Raw genomic sequence first — 24,618 nt, 5'->3', positions numbered from 1 at the left:
TTATATATTTCAGTAATCAAACAATATATGATTTGAAAAGAATGTATAACTTAGTGTTGATGAATAGAATACATAATAATTTTCCTTAATTTTTTAGGTAATGGCTTAAAAGTATATAGTGTATCTTTTCAAATCCCAGTAGCTATAGAACTTTATAAAATAAAATCAGTTTTAGTGGGAAAAATTATTCTTGACAGATTATTTAAAATGAAAACCTACACTGAAAAGGTCTCATTAATTGCTTAAAACAATAGTTTCAGTAAGCAAATTCTTCTTGGACTGACCCAGTCACCTAGTCAGGTGACTTTGCTAAAGTGCTGAAAGACCCATCCTTTTCAGTTCCTGTACTGTTGGAAGAAATTGGGGGATATGAATATTCTGCGTCCTGTAGGTCAGTATTACGGATTACTGAGTGCCAGACTGTGGTTTGTTTTAAATGACTGCGGTAGAAACGCAGCAGGGAGAACGGTCACTGTGAGCGAGGATAATCAGGAAACTCTAGAAAGTAAAATCTGAAGCACGTCTTGAAAGTTAGATATGTTTGAGACTACAGCAGTGACAGCCTTCTTTTCTTTCTTCTTCTATCTTTTCTGTTTCTTTTTCTTAAATTTTAGATAGCAAAAGTTTTATTCTTTTCTCCTGGAAAGGGGTAGCTCTGAAATGGTGAAGTCCAGAGTAATGAAAGCAGAGACTGTCAGCTGGCTTCCGCAGACGTTTTCCTGGTTCGGGGAGTGCCACACCATTTCCCACTTAACCTAGTAAGTTCCGGCTTCCTGGGATTCGTGAGGCGCTAAAGAGGCACGGAGGGGCTCTGGTTGTGGGAATGGTGTGACTCTGAGCTGTGTGAGGTGTCAGAGGCTTCTATGCAGAGACGCGGTGACAGCAGTATTAGGAGGACTAACGCCGTGATCACAACTCACATGAACACTGTATCAGACACGTTAACTTTTTTAAAAAGGTTTAATATTTTTGGAGGGGCTTTCAGTTCACAGCAACCTTACTAGAAAGTTACAGCAATTTCCTGCGTACCCCCGGGGTCTTCACACATGCATATCCTCCCCCTTTACCAACATCGGCCACCAGAGTGGTACACTTGTTACAGCGATGAGCCTCCGTTGACGCGTCATAGTCCCTCAGAGTCCACTGGCGTTCACTCTTAGTAGTGTAGATTCTGTAGGTTTGGGCCAACATGCCTTGTGTCGTCATTATAGTATTGCGCAGAGTATCTCACTGCCGTGAAAACCCCCTGTAGTCCTTCTGTTCATCCATTCTCTCATCCTCAGCCCCCAACAACACTGATTTTTTGTGGTCTCCATAGTTTCGCCTTTTTTACGATGTCCTACAGTTGGAGTCACACAGCATGTAGTGTTTTCCGATTGCCTTTTTTTCATTTAGTAATAATAAGCGTTTAAGTTTCCTCCATGTCTTTTCATGGCTTGATAGCGCCTTTCTCTTTAGGACGGACTAATATTCCATTGTGTGGATGGGTCGTAGTTCATTGATCCATCCACCCTGAAAGACATCTTGGTTGCTTCAGAGTTCTTATCAGTCGGAATAAAGCTGCTGCAAACCTCCACGTTTACCTTTGCTTACGTACAAAGACTGTTATGCTGGATTGTAAAGTAGTTGGTACTGAAGAATCCACCATATAAGTCTTCTTCCAAAGTGGGTGTATCATTTTGCATTCCCATAAGTAAAGCTTGAGCATTCCCGTTGCTCCACATCTTTGCCAGCATTTCATGCCGTCAGTGGTCCAGATTTCTGCCATTCTCATAGGTGTGTACTGCTGTCTCACTGTTTTCATTTGTATTTCCCTGATGTATGATGTGGAGGCTATCTCTGTATCTTTACTATGGTATCTGTAAGGCCTTTGGCCCAGTGTTTTAGAGTTCTTTGTATATTTTGGATCAGTCCTTTATCAGATGTGTCTTTTGTAAGTATTTTCTTACAGTCTATGGCTTGTCTCCTCCTTCTCCTGACATTGCCTCTCACAGAGTGGAAGTTCAGCTTATCAGCTGTTCTTCCGTGGATCAGGCACTTGGTGTTGCATCTAAAAAGTAATTGCCATTCCCAAGGTCAGTGAGATTTTCTCCTTCGTTATCCTCTAGGAGGGCTGTAGTTTTGTGTTTTACATTTAGGTCCATGATACATTTTGTGTTCATTTTTGTGAAGGGTGTAAGGTGTGTGTCTAGATTCATTTTTTTGGCATATGGGTGTCTGACTGCTCCAGCACCATTTGTGGAAAAGACTGTCTTTGTTTTTGCTCAGTCATTTGAGAAAATCATTTGGCTATGTTGGCTATATTTGTATGGGTCTTTTGCTGGGTTCTCTTTTATTCTGATGATCTGTTTGTTTGTCTTTACCCAATACCATATGGCTTGACTATTGTAACTTCATGCTAAATCGAAGTTGGGCAGTGTCAGCCCTCCAACTTTGTTCTCCTCCAGCATTTATTGGCAATTCTGAATCTTTTGCCTCTCCATATAAACTTGAGAATCAGTTTGTTGATATCCACAATATAACTTGCTGGAATTTTGATTGGGATTTCATTTCATTTCATATGTAGATTAATTGTGGAAGAACTGACATGTGGACAATATTGAGTCTTCCTGTCCATAAACATGGAATATCTCTCCATTTATTTAGTTCTTCTTTGATTTTGCTCATCAGAGTTTTGTAGTTTTCTTCATATGGATTGTATGCGTGTTTTGTTAGATTTACACTGCCTGTGTATTTCATTTTTGGATCCTAATGTAAATGGTATTGTGTTTTTAATTTTAAATTTACTGCTGATGTATGAGATAGCAATTGACTTATATATTAACCTTATATCCTGCAACTTTGCTATAACCACTTAGTTTCATGAGGGTTTTTTGTAGTTGATTCAAATTTTCCGCACAGGCATGTCATCTGTGAACAAAGACCATTTAATTTCCGCCTGTGTAATCTGTATACTTTCTATTTCTTTTTCTTGTCTTACTGCATTAGCTAGTACTTTCAGCACCATGTTGAAAAGAGGGTACGTATTTGCCTGTTCCTGATCTTTGTGGGGAAACTTCAGGTTTCTCACCATCAAGTATGATGCCACCCATAGGAAGTTTGTAGATACTCTGTCAACTTGAGGAAGTTTCCCTTTGTTCCCATACTGACTTTTCGAGTCCTCACAACAGTTATTATGAGCCGGGTGTTACTGTCTGTGCTTCACAGATAATGATACTGACGCATAGAGAGGCCACTTAAAAAGTCACACAGCTGGTGAGGTGACAGAGCCTCTGTTTAATTTCTCAAGTCTGACACCAGTGCGTGATCTTGCCGTTCAGATTTGCTTGGAGAAGAGAAGATATTCAAGGTGGGGAAACTGCCAGGATTGTTTGGGAAGCTCCGTGGTAAATCTGAGTTATTTTCCTGATCTTCCTGAACTTTAGGGTTGTGATCTCAAGGCCACTTTCGGATAACTTCCTGGGAGAGGTAAGACGGAGAACTCCTTACCCCCAGTGAGTTTCAGATGATGGAACTGGCGGAGTTCCAGCGCTCTAGGGTCCTTGTGAGGATGAGACCATGCCTTCTCCCCATCTTCCGCTGAGTTCAAGTCCTCTGGTTCTTTGATTTCCTGTGAGCTCAAAATCAGAATTTTTTTTTTTTGAGTAGAGATTTATTAATCAGTCGCTGTATCTTTACCTTTCTTAATTTTCTCATACAGAAATTTCTGATGTGGATATGGTACAGATAAAAATGGTGGTGTACCGAACACTGTGCTTTCTTTTTATGTTTGTTATTTTTAACCTTCTAGCCCTGCGAGCGGTTGGTGGTGGTAGCCACACCGACAAATAGTCCACAGATTTCCTTAGCACCTGCTAGGTGCTGTGGCAGTAATTTATGATACCCTGGGGAAACAGACTCAGGATTAAAATATTTAGTGATACAAGGGAAGAAGCCATGAAGTTCTGACAGGTGCAGAGAATGAGACAAGACCATAGAGGAAGAAGGACTCGGACTGAGCTAGTTTGTGTAAACACTAGTTTATCTGGAGCCACACAAGAAAGTATGGTAGTTTTTTTTTTTTTTTTAATGATTCTAACTTATATACCATAAAATTCACCCATTTAGTAAGTGTTCAATTCAGTAATTTTAAATAAATTCACAAAGTTGTGTAATTACTACCAGACTCCACTTAGAACATTTCCTTTAGCCCGGAAAGATCCCTCAAGTCTCTTTGTAAACACATCCCATTCCCAGTGCCAGTCCTCAGCAACCAGCAGACCTGTTCTCTGTCCCGTAGATTTGTTCTTTCTCCACATGTGAATGGCATCACGGATTCTGGTGTCTTTCCGGTTTGCCTCCTGAGCCAGCATCCCTGATGCAACATTGGTCATTAGCGTGGTCCGTTTTTCTTTTTTTCTTTTATCTCTTATTTATTTTTTATTGTGATAAAATACACATAAAAATACACCATTTACAGACGCTTGGGTGGCTCATTTGGTTAAGCCGCTGCCTTTGGCTCCGGTCACGATTCCAGGGTCCTGGGATCGAGTCCCAGGGCAGGCTCTCTGCTTGGTGGGGAATCTGCCTCTCCTCCCTGCCCTGCCCCCTCCTTGTGCTTGTGCTTTCTCTCTGACGAATAAATAGATAAATAAAATCTTAAAAATGTGTGTGTGTATGTATATATATACATACACGTATGTGTGTGTGTGTATATATATATATACGCCATTGAAATTATTTTCAAGTGTAGAGTTGATTGGTATTAAATGCTTGTACACTGATTGGCAGCCATCACTGCTGTCCATCTCTAGAACTTTTCTCATCATCTTGAAGCTCTGTGCCCGTTAAACCATAACTCCCCACCCCTGCTGCTCAGGAATTACTATTCTGCTTTGTGTCTGTGTGAATTTCACTATTTGAAGTTCTCTCTTTTTGGTGATTCTTTTTTTAAAATAAGCTTTTTAAAATAAGCAGAGAGCCCGATTCGGGGCTCGATCCCAGGACCCTGAGATCATGACCTGAGCCAAAGGCAGAGGCTTAACCCACTGAGCCCCCCAGGTGCCCCTACTTTGTCTTTTTTTTTTTTTTCCTAAAGATTTTATTTATTTATTTGACAGAGATCACAAGTAGGCAGAGAGGCCGGGCAGAGAGACAGGAGGAAGCAGGTTCCCTGCTGAGCAGAGAGCCTGATGCGGGGCTCGATCCCAGGACCCTGAGATCATGACCTGAGCCGAAGGCAGAGGCTTTAACCCACTGAGCCACCCAGGCACCCCCTTACTTTGTCTTTTTGAAGACAGCTGTCCGGATGGCGGGGAGTGGTATCTCACTGCGGTTGTGATTTATATTTTCTAATGATGAGTGATGTGGGGTATCTTTTTGTGTGCGTATTGGTTGTGCACTGGCATGTCTTCTTTGGGGATACGTCTGTGCAAGTTCTTTGCCGGTTACTGGGCTGGATTTTTTGTTGTTGCGTTGTAGGAGTGCTTATGCTTTCTGCATATTAATTCCTTACCCAGTAGTAGCACCTGCACATAGTTTTTCGTCCCTCTCTGTGGGCTGGCATTCTACTCTGTTGATTGTGTCCTTTGATGGATAAGTTTTTTTATTTTGATAATACTCAAATTATCTATTGTTACCTGTGTTTTTGGTATCATATCTAAGAAATCATTGCCAAATCCAGTGTCCAATCTTTAGCCCTATGTTTTCTTATAGGAGTTTTTTAGTTTATATGCTTAGGTCTTTGATCCATCTTAAGTTAATTTCTGTACGTGGTATAAAGTAAGGGTCAAACTTCATTCCCTGGCATGTGGAGATCCAGTTTTCCTGCCACTGGCGCTTGAAAAGACTGCCCCGCCCCCCATTGCCAGTCCGCGTTCATCGTGTACATGTGTATACCGCAGTTACTGCTCCGCCTGCCGGGGGCACACGGTGGGTTGTTTGCAGCTTTAGGCTTGTCTGCTGTGAACATGTATGTGTGAGCGTTTGGGAGGCGTCCGGTTTTGTTTCTCTTGCGTAGACACCCAGAAGTGGAATTACTCGATCATGGATAGCTGCCAGTGTAACTCTGTAGGAGACGGCAGAGTGTTTTCCTAAGCTCCCACAGTCATTTTGTCCCCAGCAGCAGTGCACAAGGACTTCTCTTTCTCTCTACCCTCACCAGCACTTGGTGCGGTCAGTGCCTGTAAGATTCGGAGTGGTGGCTCCCTGTGGGGGACTCCTACTTCTCAGACGACGGCAGACCCCTCCCCCGCAACACATGGGATGCCAGTGTCCGTCGGATTCCGGCTGGAGCCTCCTGTCCCCTCCAGCTGGAGCCTCCTGCCCCCTCCGGCTCTCCTTTTCCCCACCACTCAGTCCGAAGCTTTACAGCCCCCCGTCTCTTGTTTCTTCCTTCCTCCCTCCCGGCCGCAGGTCCGTCTAAAGCCACTTCTGCGTTGCTAATCTTGGACCGGGGCAGCCGTGTGCGCGCTGCTTGTGAACCTGAGCAGTTGCTACCACCAGAGCAGGTCACGTACGGTTATGGTTTGATGCTGTGAGTTTTTCTGTAACTTCTTGTTTTGATTGAATTTCAAATTTAGCATAGATGTTGCATGAATCGTACAAGGAGCTCCTGTTTCTTTTTCCCAGATTCTCAGTCTTTATGCTTTGTCCTATTTGTTTATCATAGTCCTTTCTCGGTCTGTTTTTCTTTGTGTCTGCATTTGTGTATGTATGAATATACGCACACTCTTTCCTGACTCACTGGTGTAAGCTGCAAACTTTCTCAGGTTGCAAAGCTAATAAGGGGTCAAGCAGGGATTTGAATCCAGATAATTGTGTGTGTGAGTGTGTTTGTGTGTGTGTGCGCGCGCACACGCAGTGTCTGGCCCATACTTCCGGTGCTCAGGAGATGCCTCTTGAATGGACCAGAGAGCACAGTTCCCCTGGCGGAGTCTGCATCCCTTCTCTTCTTGGGGTTTTGGCACGTGCAGGTGCTTGGGATTTGGAGCCCGGCTCCCTGGGTTGGGGTCCTTGCTTTCCTGCCTGCTGGCGGTTTGTCCCCAGCAGCTTCCCTAGTCTCCCTCAGGCTCCGTTTCCTCATCTCTGGAACGGAGGAGTGAGAGCTCCTGCCTGGGAGGGATCTTGTGAGGGTTAGAGGGGACAGTACAGGGAAGGCACTTCTCACGGACCCTCTCACTTCTGTTTGTGGCCCGTCCTGGTCTTCTGACGTGGCTCCCAGCTTCTCTTCGTCCACCCTGCCCCACGGGCGCCCCGCGACGGTTTTCCTGGCAGAGCTGGTAGACGTCCGGCGTTCAGTTAGCGAACGGAGAGCTCTGGAGAAGGGTCTGGGCCAGAGTCCTCTTTAGACTTGCTCCGAGCTCCCAGTTAGAGCTGTGCGACCGAAGCCTCGCACGAGGAGGCAGGTGACAGGTGCAGGGATTTGGAGATCCGGTTCCCGGAGCCATGGCACTGTTCAAGCACAAGAAACTGGCATCCCAGTTTGTGAAGATTTTTGATTGCCCTTCTAAGTCTCCGGAATATTTCAGCAACAGCAGCTCTTCAGGCCCCACAGAATACAGGGTCACGCATGTGGAAGCAGCACAGAAATTTGAGGTAGCCTGACATGTCTGCCCCTGTCCTGCACGCCTCTCAGAGGTACATGTTTTCCAGCAAAGTCTTGTGTCTTGTTGCTGGATCACACAATCTAGGTTTTTCTTCAGAGAAGAAGTCTCTGTTACAGGCGTGACCCTGTTTGGCAAGTAGAAGGAAGAGAAAGTCATCAAGACAAATAATTCCAAAGTGAGATTTCGCTGATCTTGTCTTTTTAGTCAGTAGAATGTGTATAGTAAACCTGTGGGGGCGATTGGGGGTTTTTAACAGTGAGGTCAGGGGGTGCATGGGAAACTAGAGGCTGCATGGAGGGTAGGGGGAGCGGCACCGGCACCTCTGAGGAATCTGCCCGTCATTTGCTGGTGTGTGCGTGCTTGAACCTTGAGCCACCCTCCCTCTTCTGTAACTGAGTTTTCTCGGAATAATTAGATACCTCTTTGAAGGAGATGGTTATGAGCACCTCTTGTCTGATGGTTTTCACCCCAGGAGTTTCATTTAGGTAAAATTCTTAATGTTTTGTAATGCTGTCTTAAATTCTTAAGAGAATCAAGAGTGAAATGTTTTAGAGAAAAATAGCACCGAGGGTTGCTGATTGGTCATCAGTACCCTTGGTCTGTTCGTCAGCGTCTGCTGAGAAACGGGTTCCAGCTTTCCGTGTGGTGTTTTCTGATGCTGTCATCCGTGTATTTGAGAAGCACGGATGGAAAGGTTTTATTTATTTATTTATTTATTTATTTGAAGATTTTATTTCTTTATTTGACAGACAGAGATCACAAGCAGGCAGAGAAGCAGGCAGAGGGAGAGGGGGAAGCAGGCTCCCTGCTGAGCAGAGAGCCCGATGCGGGACTCGATCCCAGGACCCTGAGACCATGACCTGAGCCCAAGGCAGAGGCTTAACCCACCGAGCCACCCAGGAGCCCCTGGAAAGGTTTTATAGGGAAATCGTGTTTGGAGATCAGTTCAGGAGAACTCTTCAAACCTGCTTTTCTCTTGAAATTTTGAATCCTACTCTCCTTGGGTCTTTGCTTTGGGCTGACTTAAAGCCAGGTCCTGGGGACTGGTGTATTGAGGCCTGCGCTGGAGTCAGTTGGACTTTTTAAGACTGAAGACCAAGGAGCTGTTACAGGACCCATCGTTGATGAAGTAGAAACCATTCTTGGCTGAATGCTCGATGGCTTCAGACTTTGGTGGCGAGCAGTTTATTTTGTGTTTTATAACTACACCAGAAACCGGAAAGTCTGGCCTTGGGATGGCGGATTCAGGCCTGCCTAACATTTCCAAGTCGGTATCACGAACATAGGAGCTTCAGTTGTCAAGACGATCTCTGCGTGATGCGGAGACCCGGTCGACGCGTGTTCTGGGGTCGATCACTCCTAAGTAGCTCTAAAGCTAATGCGCTCTGCTTTTGTTCTACTTTTGTTCCTCGTTGAGGAAGATCCGAGAGTCCGTCAAGTCACCTGTACTTCTTTGGCAGCAGAGGTGGTGCGCGTATACGTGCGGGTATTTTAGTGATGTGGGGTAGAGACTGGTCCGCGGACCGTGCTTGTATACAGTGGGCCCTGGGCGCCATCCGTGTCCCGGAGAGAAGGGAGAGAAGGGAGGAAGCCTTACCACAGACTCCTCACCTGGTGGGCTGTTGTAGGTTGCTGTGGATTAATCTGCTGACTGTTGAATGGCCTCGAAGGAGAAAAAGTTGCTGATTCAGATCGGTTTAGTCTGTCTACACTGTTCAGTCGTTCTCTGATTGATCCCGAGCATTAAGATGAAAAAGACTCGTAATTTGGTTTTTACCTGGAGATTGAGTTTCCTCTGATGGGTCTGTAAGAGGCTCGGGGTTGGTTCTTGTGTGCAGGTCACACGCTGATGCGTTATGTGAACATCTGAGGGCCTGGAATACCTGTTTAATGCAGCTGTGTCAGGTGTTAGAAATAAAGTGGAAAGACACATGGGTTCTAACATTTAGTGTTACCAAATTGTTATGGGCCAAATTAATAACTGGGTTTAACTTTGAGAGGAAAGGTGACTTATGTATTAACATGTGCTGTGTTTCTTAGCAGTGCTGTTTTGGTATTTACTTTTCTCCATATAGTTTACCCCACTTGCAAGAGATAGTATTCATATGCAAGATAATTGTTAACTGGGATTAATGAAAGGCTTTGTAGAAAAAAAGATTTCATGATTGCTGGAAATTAAAACTCCATCCAGTATTCTCTGTGAACAATATAATAAACTAAAAATAGTATTTAAAACATCAGTTATTCAGGGGCACCTGGGTGGCTCAGTCAGCTGAGCGTCTGCCTTTGGCCCAGGTCATGATCCCTGGGTCCTGGGATCGAGCCCCCGGGGTGGCTCCCTGCTCAGCGGGGAGCCTGCTCCTCCCTCCCACTGCTGCTCCCCCTGCCTGTGCTCGCTCAGTAGCAAATACAGACTTTAAAAATAAATAAAATAAAACATCAGTTATTCAGTAGTAACATTTTTTATTAGATGGGTAGTAACAATTTATTCAGACTTGTCAGTGGTGAGAATTAGGGGAGAAAGCAGCCCACCTAACTCACTGAGGCTGCTTTGTTCTCCCAGTGTCTCATCCCCACAGCTCTGCAGAGCAGCGGGTGGCTGAGTGGGTTCACGAAAGCTGCTTGCCTGGGAGTGTTGTATCTTGGTAGTGCTGGTCTGACCATTACACTAAGAGAATGGAGAAAAATTGTTTAAGTGGAAAGGCTACTCAAAAAATAGCTATTATTTTGGGCATTTGAACTTCGTGGTAAACAAGTTAAAATGTTTGAAATGAATTACAATTTTTCTTAAAAATACTTTTAAATTCCTTTTAAGTTCCCGAAGAAGTCTCTTGGCTCAAATTACCTAGTTTACTATAAGTTTATCTTTAGGTTTTATATTTGAATTTTACAACAAGCTTTTTGTAAAAAAAGCTTGATCTTTTTCAAGAGAAAAAAATTTTTTTTTTTTTTAATGGAAGCTTTGATTTGAGAAAACTCTTTAGGGACATGAATTATTTTGTAACATAACTTTAATGACTGAGCAAGGCAGTGTGAGCAAACTGCTTTCCCTATAGTTTCTGAAGAACCAGTAGACATTCAGAAGCAATTCCTGATGAAAGGAAGGAGCTGTGTTGCCTTTATTTGGGAGGCAGCTTTTGATGAAATGCAGCAAATTCATGTCAGTTGTACTTGAAAATCTAGGACCAGGAAATAGTGTTTAGTAGAATTTGTTAGAATTGTAAGCTCCCTCTCCCCAACTTTGAAAATTGATGGTGAATTTGTTCAAGCTCCTATTCATGCCTTATGCTTGTTGTAAAATAATAACGCGTGTTATTTATAAAGCAATCCCAGGGGTGCCTGGCCAGCTCTGTCAATGGAGCATGTGACTCTCGATCTCAGGGTGGTGAGTTCATGCTTGTTGGGCATAGAGCTTACTTTATTTTTCTATTTTTATTTTTATTTTTTTAAGTAGGCTCCATGCTCAGCGTAGAGCCCAACACAGGGCATGAACTCATGCCCTGAGCTGAGATCAAGAATCAGATGCTCAACCAACTGAGCCGGCCAGGCACCCTGTGCAGAGCTTACTTTAAAATAAAAATAAAAAATAAATGAAAAGCAGCCCAGGTTGATCTTATTCAAGATACCAGATCGTTTTCAAGGTAGTGATAAGATAAAATAAGTGGATAGAGAGAGAAGGTAAGAAAAGGAAAGTTGGTTTCTCTGTTATATCTAAATGAGGATGATGATTTAGAAAGTTTTTTTCAAGATATTAAAAAATAAAATAATGACTTAATAGTACACAGATACTTTCAGGAACTTGAACTCATGAGTTATGTGGCACCTCTTCGTGTAACTTAACATGTAATATTTATCTTGTACCCCACATAGCTATAACTCACTCACGTCTTAAATCAGAATGGCTGTTTCTTTTGTCCTATTTCATGAAATCAGCTCTACTGATGTACGTTTGCATGCAGTGACATTTACTAATTTTTAGCATGCAGCTTTAGTTATGACAGATGAATGTATTTACGCCACCGCTATAGCGGTCATGTTGTGGGGCATTTGTTACCCAGAGCGTGTCCTCGTGTCCCTTTGGAGCTAACCTCCTCTCCCACCCCTGGCCCTTGGGCCTCCATTCTGTCTGGTGGCTATTTCTAGCATTTCCTCTGATGTGGATCACACGCCAGGTGATCACACACCATAGTGCCCTCGTCGGGGCTTCACTTCTTTCCTTGCTCAGTAGTGCTCCGTGGCGCGTACGTGTCCCAGTTTGTCCGCTCACCCCTGGACGCCGTCCGGACCGTGCCACCGCCTGCTGGCGTAAATAAGGCCGTCGTGAACGTTTGAGCGCAAGCCTGTGTGTGCACATGCGTGCAGAAACCTGGTGGTCGGGGCTTCGCTCAGATGTCAGTCTCCGTCTCATAGTTTTGGGAGGGAAGACAGAAAAACCTTATACAGACCAAAAGATAAAATTTGTCCTAGAGAAAAAGCTGAATGGTCAGCTGTTATTCTCTTATTCTTTATACCTTTGTTATAGTCCTTGTCTTTTCCCTTTCCCCGAGAAAAGCTACTACCTTTGATCTCTATAAAACCTCTTCTTAAATGGTATTCCTTATTTAAAACTCTCTTGGAAGAATAAGCTGAATTTTAGATGGGCTTGTTGAACTGTGGCTATTGTACAGTACTTCTGTCCCTACCCCTTTGTGCCTCTACCTCATACTAAGTTTTATTTTTTGGAGCCTTTTTTATTTCTTTCTACAGCACCTCCTCTCTGAGAGTTGGGAGCTACATAGTGTGGTCTGAGAAGGGCCTACATAAGAAGCTACAGGTAAAGGCTACGACATTTTATGTGTGTAGGATATATATATAGATATATATGATAGGAGTTTGCTGGAAATTCAGCTGCAGGCTCTGTTGGTCTGACTTAATGACTAATGAAGCGTAATATTTGCTAACAAATGTATGTTATAATCTCCTCGGCACTGTGGCTCAGAGTCCGTTTAGAATCAAGGGATGCCTGAAAACTCGCTTCATGCCCTCCCAGATGCGTATGTACATATACAAATGTCCACAGACACATTCCATGCTGCCTTTTTTTTTTTTTTTTAAAGATTTATTTATTTGGGAGTAGGCAGAGAAGGAGAATCTCAAGCAGACTTTACACTGAGCACTCGTGACCCCAAGATCATGACCCAGGCCAAAACCAGGAGTCAGATGCTCAATGGACTGAGCCACCCACCTTCCCCTCACATCCCGTATTTCTTAAATTAGGGATTTGGGCTTCAAAATTGATTTAAATTTTAGATTTATCATCTTTCACAAGGTGGATTATTCTGATTCTTTTATTAAAAGGGCATCAATCTGCAGCATTCAGAGGCTAGAGTTTGAATTGAGATCAGAGGAAGGTTTAGAAAGGTAGTGCATACATCGGTGGACAGAGGATTTCCAAACGTGCTGCGTGAGAAAATGGTGTCAAACACAGGGAAGAGGTTGGGATAAAGTACCTTTGCCTGTTTTGGGGATGCCTGGGTGGCGCAGTTGGTTGGACGACTGCCTCCGGCTCAGGGCGTGATCCTGGAGTCCCGGGATCGAGTCCCACATCAGGCTCCCAGCTCCATGGGGAGTCTGCTTCGCTCTCTGACCTTCTCCTCGCTCATTCTCTCTCTCACTGTCTCTCTCTCTCAAATAAATAAAATAAAAAATCTTTAAAAAAAAAAAAAAGTACCTTTGCCTGTTTTGACATTAGGCATCTGTAAGGGCCTGTTCTGTGCCTTCTTTAAACAAGGTGGTGTTTGCTGTTGGGTTACAGGGATTAATCTGATAGGGAGCCTGCCCCAGAGGACGCCAGGCTCTGTAACAGAGCTGATCTGGAATTAGCTAAAGAACAGTAAATGCTGTGCACGGGGCGCTTCGGCCTGATGGGAGTATACTGACTGTGAGAGACTGAAATTCATCCCTTCTTCCCCGGTCATCTTTGCTCCACCTTGACTTTCTAAATTGGCTGGTTTTCTACCCCTCCACTTCCTGCCTTCTTTGTTCGACTGGGAGCTAGTGATGCTGCTGTCATTCCATTCCTTTCCCAAGCCACCTGTTGGACGGTCTGTCCCGGTAGAGAGACTGCCCCTCTGTGCCTCTTGACAGCGAGGGGAGGGAGTATGGGTACAAGACGCGGATTGTCCTGCTGTAGTCCTCCGCGCCCGCAGCAGCGAGTCTCACAAAGACCCTGCAGTAGGCGAGCTAGAGGACAGGGGAGGACTAAACTGAAGGGGAACGTGGAGGGAGAAATGGGCCAGCCACCGGGGAGGAAGGCGAGCAGTGTCAGCAGTGGGCTCGCGTGGGGCCGTTCTCACTTTCCGTGTTCCCTCTCGCTGTTTTCTGTGCTCCTTCCTCTTCATTTTATGGCTTCACGCCACTACAGTGTGTGCGTATTACCCATTTGGGGGCTGGCGAGCTTCTCCGTGATTGACGTCTGATCGCTGGTCTTTCCAGGTGCTCTGTAGTCAATGTGTGCTTTGTCAGCGTTTTATTGGCATCATCGAGTTTTATTTGTTTGGGGAGGGACATTTATTCTACTGTTTTCTTGCATGTTGTTGGTCGCTCATCTCCTCCATGGGTTCTGCTTTGTAAGCAGAAGTTAACTGATCGTGGAGTTCTCAGCGAGGAGGCATCCCCTCTGCTGTGTTCCCGGTGAAGAGCAGTCGCTCGGGGCGAGAGGTCTGTTTCCCTCACCGTGCTGTGCTCTGGGGAAGGCCGTGGCAGGCTGACACGGTCGGGAGGAGGCGGACATGCACAGGGCTTAGATCCGTGGAGTCAAACCTGTCATCAGTGTGGAATGGCACGTGTCACGCAGCACCCAGCATGGGATGTCATAAACCCGAGCACTATGACAAGTCACTATCTAGGTGGTCAGATGACTTTGGATTGCTGTCGGATTGGACTTGGAGTATGTAGAGATCAGATTGGGACAATGACCCACTTGATAAGTATTCAGAATCTTTAGAACATCAGCTTCAAATATTTATTTTTCTCGGGTTTTATTTTCACATTTATAGGAAGTTGCATTGATAATACAGATAATTCCCATATACTCCTTGACAGGATCTGACCACTGCTAACCCTTTGCCACATTCACTCTTACGCTTTATCATATTATTTTTTTCGGAACTGTGTGACCATTGGTAGTGTGCATCCTGTCCCCTTTACCCTTTATTTATAGGTAAATACATCATATTTACATATTCTGACAAGGCCAGTCTTGGATTTTCAGCGGTAGTCAGTTACCGAGTAAAGGAAAATTAATACTGATCTGGTAGAATTCTCTACTCCAGTCCACTTTTGGATTTCTCCCTTTCTCCCGACATGTCCTTCCTTCATTGATTTTTCTCCAGTCCAGCATCCAGCCCAGAATCCCTTACTGCGTTCACTTATCCTGCTTCTCTGTTCTCCCTGAGTCAGGAGCGTTTCTTAACCCTTTCCTTGTCTCTTAGGACGTTGGCATTGTGTGAAGAGTGACCATTTACTGACAGAGTCCCCTCAAGCTGGGCTTGTCCGGCGTATCCTTGTGACTCAGTTTAGGGGCTGTGGCGTCGGCAGGTTGTGTCACTGGCGCGTGTGCCCCTCCGTGCGTCGCGGCGGCGACAGCATGGCCACCTGTCCCGTTAGCGGTGTCCCGTTAGACTTTTGGTCTTTCGGTTGAGGTGGTATCCGCCAGGTTCTTCCACTTAAAGCATTATTAGTTTTCCTTTCACAATAAGCCGTGTGTGGGGAAGTAACTTCGAGACTCGGCGCACACGATCCCCTGTGAGACCTGCGCCCACTGTGAGTTTGACCTTGCCACGGTCATTGTGTTTGAGCTGGTCACTGCGGCGGCGGTTGAGGTTCAAGTACGGAACGGCGCGGACTCCGTGGCCTGGAGGGCGTCTGCTCCAGCCGTTGGGTTCCTTCGCTTCCGAGAGGGTCTCGTGTTGAGCTGGAACCGTCTTCCGAGACTTGCACGCGCGGCTGCAGAGTCTGTGCTTTGTACCACGTGAGATAAGCCCGCTCTGTGCCCTCTTGAACGGTCCTTCAGAACGCGCTCCTTTGTGACTTTTCTCTAGGTTTCTCACAGTCACGTCTCGTGACAAAAGATCTTCCTGCACTTGTAGCCATCCCGTTGGTTGCACGGTGGCATTCATTCATTAGCGCCTCCCTTCCCGTGGGGAGCCACGTCCGGGTGCCCGTTCTCCGTGTGGCTCATCCGGACACGGGACTGCCGTTGCTGTGATCTTAAGCCCCAGGCTTCGGAGGCCAGTACGTCTGGATGCAAGGCCCGTCTCTGCCTCTTAGCTCTGTGATCTTCAACAGGTTCCTAGCGTCTCGAGACTCCTCAGGGTGCATAATCTGTACAGAGTTGGTAATCACTGCGCCCACCTCGTAGGGTGGAATGAGGAGTAAGCGTGCGTGTAAATCCGCCAGGACGGGGCCTCCTGCACCGGGCTCAGCCATCAGACGTTTATCGCTGTCACCGCGCAGAAAGCCGACTCCGGTGGTACAGCCCGAGATGTGTTCCATCCTCGTTAGCGGCTGTGTTTGATGGTAGACTCCCGCAGGAAGCTTAAGTTCTGCCGCAGCCGGGGGACACTCTGGAACACGTGCTTCAGCTCGCGTGAAAGGTGCCCTGTCAACTTACAGCTTCCATGCGGCTTGAATTACTTCCCAAGTCATTTCTTTGCACAGTATAAGGAGAGTATAAACAGGCCTCTTTTATAGCAAAACAAACGTATAGTAGCTTATTTCAGTGTTAATACTTTAAAAGTTAGTGAGATTTAAAAATTGGGATGTACTTCTCATGGTATTTCTAAATCATGTGGCTATTATAAATAGTAAGTTTACTCTGTGACGTGCTAAAGCATTTCCTAAAACTTTTTGTAGAAATTTGATGCCCATGCGACACATGTAGGGGAAGTAGTTACCTGTGTATCCCAAGGACATTTTGATCGGATGCAGTTCTGTTTTCCAGACAAGCCATCTGACACTTGATCAATCTGTAGCAGTAATGGTACTAGAGAAATGTGAATCTGTGGGTAAATGTGCCGTAAACGTTCATAGTAAATGTCAGAAAACCTGGCTCTTACTTCGGTTGAAACAGGACCAAGGATCTCATTCTCCCTACCCAAGAGGGTCCCAGGGAATGTTGTTGGGGCCATTGAAGTCATTCCCATTGACTGTCTGGTTGTAACAGTCGTTTTTAGTTCTGGCTGTTCATGCTAAATGAATTAAACTTTAGAGAAGTGGAAAAAGACCTAGTTTTGCTTATTTGGGGTATGAATGGCTATATATAAAAAATAATTCTTGCTCACCTCGCCTGGGGCCAGGTGAAGAAGAATCTGGTAAGGTTACATATTGCTGTATTTTACGTTGGTGTCAAATAGCAAGTGAAATGTTTTTATTTCTTAATTTTATCTCAACAGCCCTCTTTATGTAGCTATAATAGTGAAAGCACTCCTTAAAATTTTAGACAATTAAAATGTACACAGTCAATTTTAACTGTCTCAACTCTGTTTCATGTTAAATGTGTTACAGGAATGAATCTGAAGTCTGCTGCGGTAAAACACTGAAGGCTTTACAATGTTTTCTTGCATAAAACTCAGACTTTAAGTAGCTGCTTATGAGGCTAGGGAAGGCAGGAGGCTAATGTGTGTCTCGAGATACAGGACAGCTGTTTGCCCATCAACCTCAACTGTGTGAGTAGACTTAACGCATAGCCCTAGGTCGCTGGGGGTAGTTAAATCTAAGTGAAGAAACACTTAAGTCAGCATGATGACACATTTCATAGGGTCGGTTTTTTTCTGGTGGGTAGGAAACGGAGGGTGGAGTGGGTGGTAGATTTTACAAAATATTTTTGAGAAAAACCGTAGCTAAGTATCATTAGTGACCATGCATCTTTTTTTTTTCCAGAATTATTTTAAGCATTGGAATTTGCATTACTAATCTTACAGTGAAGCAAAAGGTTATAATTCTTAAGATTGCAGTTTGTTTTGTAGTTGGTTTCAGCCATTTTATATTACTGTATTTACCAGATAACCATAAAAATGTATTTTGGGAATATGATGTTACATATTAATGTAGGAAATTGCTCTTGGGAATAATTTCATAATTTAAATTACAGTTAAATTTCGTAATTTTTAAATAGTTCTTTTGAACCAGAGAGAGCATATACTTCCAAATAAATAAACTCCTGTTCCCTAGATGCAGTTTGGAAGTCTTTTAAACTTGCCAGCTTTTTATGTTTTAAAAGTGCTTTGGTAATCTTAAGTACCTGTTAAAGAAAAAAATTCTTCTCTTTTTCTTTTAGTAAAAGTTACTGCCTTAGTAATCAACTTGAGGCCAGCAAGGGTGGGAGCTGATTTCCCCCCCCCATCTCCCCTGGTTGTGTTTTTATTTTTGTTTTGTTTATTTTGTTTGTTTGTTTTTGTTTTGTACTGGGGTGTTTTTTTCCTACATGGATTTAGGAATAAGACTTTTGAATGGCTTCCGCCCTTAGAAGAACACATGGTATGTATAGATGAGGGTGATTAAAATACAAGACATTGATGTGAGCAAAGTGATGGGCATCTAGATAAAACTTGACAAAATCTTACTAATTGTTCGGGGACACATGGAATGGAATGAATGGTATTTTCATGAAGATGAATTTACTTTGTCTTTCACATCGCAAATGTCTTAGTGGAAGGAAAGTCAGGGTTGACGGTCTTTAGGATCGGCGAAGGAGAAGGCATTCAGGAAGCCCGTGAGGACTGCGCCCTGAGCGTGGCTGTTCTCGTGAAAGTGATCAGGGGGCACAGGGCCGAGGTAAAGGGTATGTGGCCGCCTCTCAGAGCAGCGGAAAAGTCAAGGTTCCAGTGTGCGACCATCCAGGGGTTGTCTCGTTCCTGGTCCTTCAGCAACTCTAAAGAAAAGCTCTTAGAATCTACTCGTGTCGTGGTGACCAAGGCCTGCAGTGTGAGCGTGAGCTCTCCAGTTGGAGCCACGTGGCGCCTCACGGGCAGAACCGGACGCTGCTCTGTTCACGGCACCCGCGGCCCGCTTCCCTCCCCTCTCTCCAGATAGTGCCAGAAGTGAAACTCGAGGTGCAGGGAGCCTGCAGAACCTATGGACGAAGTGGATTTTGAAGATGAGATCGGGCAGAAAGGACACACAGCAGGGAAGAGGAGCTTCTGCAGCCGTGGAGGGTGGACAAGGGACACTGTGCGGTGGTCGATGGGTCCCGGGCTCTGGTGCTCCTTGCACGTCTCTGAGCCCCACTTGGCACGTTCTGTGTTCGTCTGGTGCCGCGCAGGTAGAGGATGGTGCCAAGAACTGAGTGAACCGTGCTGGCCACGAAGTGCCTGCCGGCGGCACATGCACACGGCCCCGTAGAGCCTCGCCTCTGCCCTGCTCGCCCTGCCCCCGCGCTGTCACCCTGTCACTGATCTGCTGGCACGTCTGTGACTGAATGTCTGCAGGTCACTGCGTCCTGACTTGTGCTGCTGTCCTTTGCAGTGCACCTTAACCTTGAGCTGCTGGGCTGTGGAAGGCCATGTGACGTGGCAAGGACTGAGGCCGTGCGGGGTCTGGTCCCAACTCTGTCCCTTGTCATGGCGTGTTTTTTTTGAGCAAGTGATTTAAAACCTTTCTCTGCCTTAGTGCCTGTAATCTGGAAGGCAGACATTATCATTTGGTGTGGGATCTTGAGGGAGCGAGTCATTAATACCAGGAAAATATTGTTACTACTGAACTTCTGTTTCTTCTTCAAGAAGAGGAACACTGAGTAGTACATTCATCCCCAGAGGAGTACATTTTAAAGGCTTCAGGACTACGTTTGGAGACCATGAAGTAAGGTATCTTCGGGCTAGTCTGGCAGGAGCCATTGCCTTGGTGGCAGAGGAGAAATCCGCCGGCTGTGCGCACCCGCCCCGCTTCCGAGTCTCGGCGGCCGCAGGTGTCGCCGGGTTTTCTAGGGCCTTGCATTGAAGGTATGTAGTGAAGCTACATTCAACATGACGTTTCTCGGTGACACAACACTCTTGCTTGTCTGGAGCACAAAAACGGGCTCTTGCATCAGACCTAAGTCCACGAAGGAAGAGGAAAGGAGGCGAAAATGTTTCTTGAAAAGTCTTGGTGAAGGTTAGGTATACTTCCTCCGGTTAAGTGAAGTGATTTTTAGGCAATTTATAAAAGTCCTTACAACATTTTTACAAACACAGAGGAGCAGTGAGGGGGCCAAGCGGTGTTCCGAGTGTTGAGTTCTGTCCGTAGTGACCGCTGCGTGGTGAAGTGGGCCATCTCTGATGTTTAGGGGCCGTGGAGCGCTTTGTGATCTCGGGGCACCTTGAAGGGCGGTGGCGTGGTGCTACGTGAGTCTCGAGCGCCTCAGGAAGGACTGGCTGGCAGTTCTGTTGGGGACGTTTCTCTCTGTGAGACGGTCCTCCCGACGGCTCAGAGTGGTCTGGATTTCAGCCGGATACTCCCTCTTTATGTTTAGAAATAGTGCAGGAGCTCGGGGGTGTACCAGGAAGTAGAAACACGGTTCTGGGTGGTAGAGGAACACACTGTTCACTAGCTCCTCTTCAAGGAGCAGAACGCAGTTGGACAGATACCGGTTCTAACTAAAGACAGTCTAAAAGAATGAAAAAACCCTATGGAATTGCAAGAAGTTTATGGCCTTGCTGTCTTTTTTATGCTGCGGTGTTCTGCCTCTTCCCCATCCCCACAGCTGACGTAGGGTTGGTTCACGGAGTCAGGGGATCAGCCAGGTCTAGTTGGCTCGTCCGGAGGTGTGTCCCGTTGCACAAGCAGGACAGCAGGCGCTCGGAGCTGTGGGCAGTGCGGAGTGTATGAAAGGGGGGTGTCCACAGGGAGGCAGTGACTGGCCCATCTAACTTCAGTTTCCTTAACTGATTGAAAAGCAGAGCTTGGGGGTGTGATCCTGTAACCTCCCTCGTATGGATGCGGCGGGAACTGAAGGAGAGACTTCCCCTGAGGCCATAGCACAGGGCCTCGTGTGTGGCGACAAGAGCTGGCATCTTCATGAGGGCTTACGAGTACACATCTGAAGTGAGTAGCCTTCTGACCTGATTTTTTAGTTTAGGGAACAACTTTGGAGAATTTAAGATGGAATGACCACCTCTGGAAACCTAGGCCGCGGATCTTAAGCCAGAGGGGCAGTGGCCTCCGAGCTGGGCTGGTGGCCTGGTGGCCTGGTCACCTCTAGAGCGTGGGTGACGGCCTCTCGACCCCGCGCCCCACTGGCTCGCCGTCTGGCATCGCGCGCTCGACCCGGGGACTTGGAGCGGGTCACCCGGATTTGTTCCTTTCAGGTATCTTCCCTGTTCACAGGCCACGGCCTTCTCTGTACTAGCTGCTCGGCAGAGGGGTCCGGCGGACGGCTTCTCACTCACACGTGTGCCCTGACGGGCACGGGTTTTGCTTCTTGACAACATACCTGACCGCTCCTTGTTTCTCCTGCCATTTTTCCCTGAAACAGACCATTTTGCTTCCCATGTCATACAGCACGAACACTTAAAGTCGCCCGAAATCCTTTTCAGAGCAACGGGAGGTCCACAAGCAATGGTGGTGACGTTCGTGACCTGCTGGCGGTGCCCTCCTGCCCATGCCAGGGGACGGGATTCCCTGTGGCCTGCCCGTCCGCACGCAGATCCGCTCTCCCCTCCAGAGCTCCGTCCTGGGCCCCGGGGAGTCGCCGCCCTGGTGAGACACGGCCTGCCGTTACCCTTCGCGCACGCTCGGGACACTAAGGATGAGCCCTCGGTGGCTTCTCGGCTGGCAGTTGTCTGGAATAGCGTGTGTCCTTTCAGGAGCCTGTGAGAGGGGTCCCAGAAACCGCGTGCCGTCCCTTGTGCTCCGGAAGTCGGGCGGCCCCCGGGCTCAGATCGGGCGGCGGCGAGGGCTGTTCGGGGCTCTGCTGGCAGGCGCTCGCGGTGTGTGGGGAGGGCGCCCCTTGCGTGCCAGCCCCCGCTATCCGCGGCCAGTGTGGGGTCTTGGCGCGATGACGGCCACTGCCCCCAGCACGCGGCACCGCGCAGGGGCCTCGCCGGAGCCGCTGAGTCGGAGGTTTGTGTCACACTTCACGGGGCACAAAGTGTTCTGCAGTCATGGTCTCTCATGCTGTCCCCGAGTCCTGCGAGTTAAAAACGACGGGTCATCACGAAACGTCAACACGGGGAACCGGACCCCTGATCTGAGCTGAAGGCGGCAGAGTCAGAGCCAGCTCCGAGATCGTCCGTCCCGTTGCGTCCACTGTGCCGCAGTCCAGGGCAGGCCGCCCTGCGCGGGTGCTGCTGTCTGGCGAGGACTCGTCGTTAGGCCTGTCTCCCCGTGTCTTTGTTAACAGCACCCCACCTCCCACTCCCCCGTGTAGTGCCTTCTAGCAGAAGACGGAGAATCCGCGTCGGGAATCGCCGGCCGTCGTTGGAGCATCTGTGTATTGTTGAAAGCCCCGTGGGAGGAGAGCACCAAACCTGATTTTGGTCTGCTGCTTAGCGTTGAGTTTTTGCGGCTGATGGGGCTCATCGTCACTGTCATTTTGCATGTCGTCGTGACATCTGTGCACGTACCACACAGGAGGATTCCTGTCCTCACGCATCTGTTGATCACTGAGAGCAGAGTTGGCCCCTAACTTCTGGCTGACCAGGTCCTGACGGATCAGGAGGCACCGCAAGAACTGTATCAAGCCGGACAGCCTTGTCCGAAGAGCTGTGGCAAAAGGAAGTGAAAAGGACTCAGTGTTGGATAATTTTGCTCTCTTTCCTGATAATGTGCCACCTAAAGCATTTTGGAAATCATTCACTTGTTCATCCAGCGTCTGTCTGAGAATTCCCATGTTCCTGGCGCTTGATCTAGAACTGGGACCGGCACACTGTGGCCCGCAAGCCAGACACGCCCTATTGCAACCTCTTTTTGAAAACAAAAGTTCTCTTAGAACACGGCTAGGCCCGTCCGTTTTTATAATGTCGGCAGCTGCTTTCTCACTACAAACGTGGAACTGAGTGGTCGTGACAGACTGTCGTAGGGTACAGCCCAAGTCGTTGTCTTTAGAAAAAATGTGTAGCAACCCCTTATCGGCACTGCTGGGGATACAACCCTGAACACGCTAAGTAATTGGCGTGTGTATTTAATATGTTTCTTTTCTACGTTACTCTCAGTCCTTACCGGCCACGTTATCTACTCATCGTTTGTATTTCAGTTCATATTAAAGAACGGCGTTGATTCCTGTACGACACTGTCCGTTCTTTTCCTGGAATCGGTGTGGATGTGTTTCCTTACAAGGCTTTGCCCTGAGATGAGACCCGGAGTGCTGGGCCGTGTGCGGACTGGGACGGTGGCGTGTGGCAGGGAAACGGGCACGCGGAAGACCTTGCTCTGCGGTGCGGAGTGTCAGCGACGGAGAACACGAGGAAGTGTCATCGGTAATAAGACTGAATAACGTCCAGAGTTTTATGGCCTCATCCAGAAGACTCGTAAGTGAACGTGTGTTTTCTTATTGTGAGACTCTGCGGGTGAAGACCGTGGAGGTGAGCAGGACACGGGGACGCCTGCTGTCATTCGGAGGCTCCGGCTGTGTGGCCGCTGCTCTTGCACGGCTTGTCGGCACCGTAGCACAAACAAAGAGCAAGTCCACGTCTGACCTCCGCCACAGGACCTCCAGGGTCCCCCACGGGTCTGAAGAGAAGCCCTGGGAACCTCTGACAGCACGGGCTCCAGCCCGACAGCCCGGGGTGGCTCAGCTCCGTCCCTTAACCCACTATGTGGCCTGCAGCTGTGGGCCCGACCTCTCCAGGCCTCGCTTCTCTCCTCTGCGGAAGGAGGAAGGCGCCAGCCCCCACTTCACAGAGTAGTTCTGAGGACTCGGGGAGTGGATATGTGTGAAATTCTGCAGTGTTTGGTACAGAAAGTAGTGTACGAGTCATGTTCATAAAAGGAAGTAGTAAAGCCAGTTACTCACATAAAAGGTTGTAGAGCTTCAGTGGTAACAGGGGAGGTTGAAATGTGGAGGTTGGCCATGTCACGCAGAAGAAATCTGGGGGGGAGATTCACTTACAGCTACCGGAAGCCGAGTTGGAGATTTGCATTAGGAGAGGAGCGGCCTGAGAAGGCTTTGGGGCAGAGCAAGAGGCGCAGGCTGCTGACCAGGTTACAAGCGTCAAGGTCAAAGAGGAGAGAATTTTGAAAAGGGGTGTTGCATGTGGCTCTTGATATACAAAGAGTGTATTTTGTATTAGTTTTTGTGAGAAGAAAAACTAACGAAAGCCCATGAATGTGGAGCCCAGTGGGAAACTATGAGTGGGTCCCCTCCCTGCCTTTTGCAAAGAAAGGGATTGGGCTTTGTGCAGATCATACCTGTGTCTTGATTGTTTAAGGTATGCGCTGTGGAACCTTAGTCAGTTTGAGAACATAGAATTGAGGGCAGCTTAAGTTTCGTTACAGAATTACAACATTTTGCATAGAGATCGCTAAGCGAAGCCCTCTCTGAGCCGACTGAAGTGGAGAAGACGTCCACAGGCGTGGCCACGCTCGGTGCTGGTGATGCGGGTTCGGTGCCCACACGGCGCACGCGTATGTCGTGGCCCCCGCTGGCAGACTTCGATCTCTTCCCGGACAGCAAATTCAGTTTTTTTCAGACAGGGTTTGTTTCTGTTTCTTGCCCTGGGGTCAGTATTTGAGCACTCCGGGTTTTGTGCTAGCACGGCGGCAGGCCGCTTCGCCCGGGCGTGCGTTGCCCAGACACGGCCTGCCCACCGCGTGCCAAACGTGACTCAAGCAGCAGTGAGCAAAGTGGACAAAATCCCTGTCATTACTGAGATTTTCATCTTAGTAGGGGGAAGTAAGTGTAATTTAATAGTAAGCTAAGACTGAAATTGAGGGCGTTGAAGCAAAGTGAAACCGCAGGGCTAATGGAAGACGCCGGGGCGATTTTAAATAGAGTAATGGGAAGTAATAGGTAACGGAAGTCCTCCCGGAAAGGGTGGCATTTGAACAAAGACCCGAGGGAGGTGAGGGAGCCCGCTCG

General features: G+C 47.2%; 1 protein-coding gene across 6 annotated transcripts in view; it reads left to right on the top strand.

Moving 5' to 3' along the window:
* ZFAND6 (zinc finger AN1-type containing 6) overlaps window positions 1-24,618 on the top strand; it is a 54,544-nt gene that overhangs the window by 5,672 nt on the left and 24,254 nt on the right. The window contains exon 2 of one of the 6 annotated variants that reach the window (XM_044230985.1): window positions 17,133-17,293. The exons of 4 other annotated variants lie outside the window; for them this stretch is intronic. The gene's annotated coding sequence lies outside the window, so the exon portion shown is untranslated. Of the gene's footprint in view, window positions 1-680; window positions 759-17,132; window positions 17,294-24,618 lie in introns of those variants that run through there. One more of the 6 variants, XM_044230988.1, reaches the window with a different exon arrangement.

The sequence above is a fragment of the Neovison vison genome, chromosome 13, assembly GCF_020171115.1.
Source record: "Neovison vison isolate M4711 chromosome 13, ASM_NN_V1, whole genome shotgun sequence".
Classification (NCBI taxonomy): Eukaryota; Metazoa; Chordata; class Mammalia; order Carnivora; family Mustelidae; genus Neogale; species Neogale vison.
The sequence above is the reverse complement of the archived record's forward strand: the minus strand, read 5'-3'. Positions and strand labels throughout refer to the sequence as shown.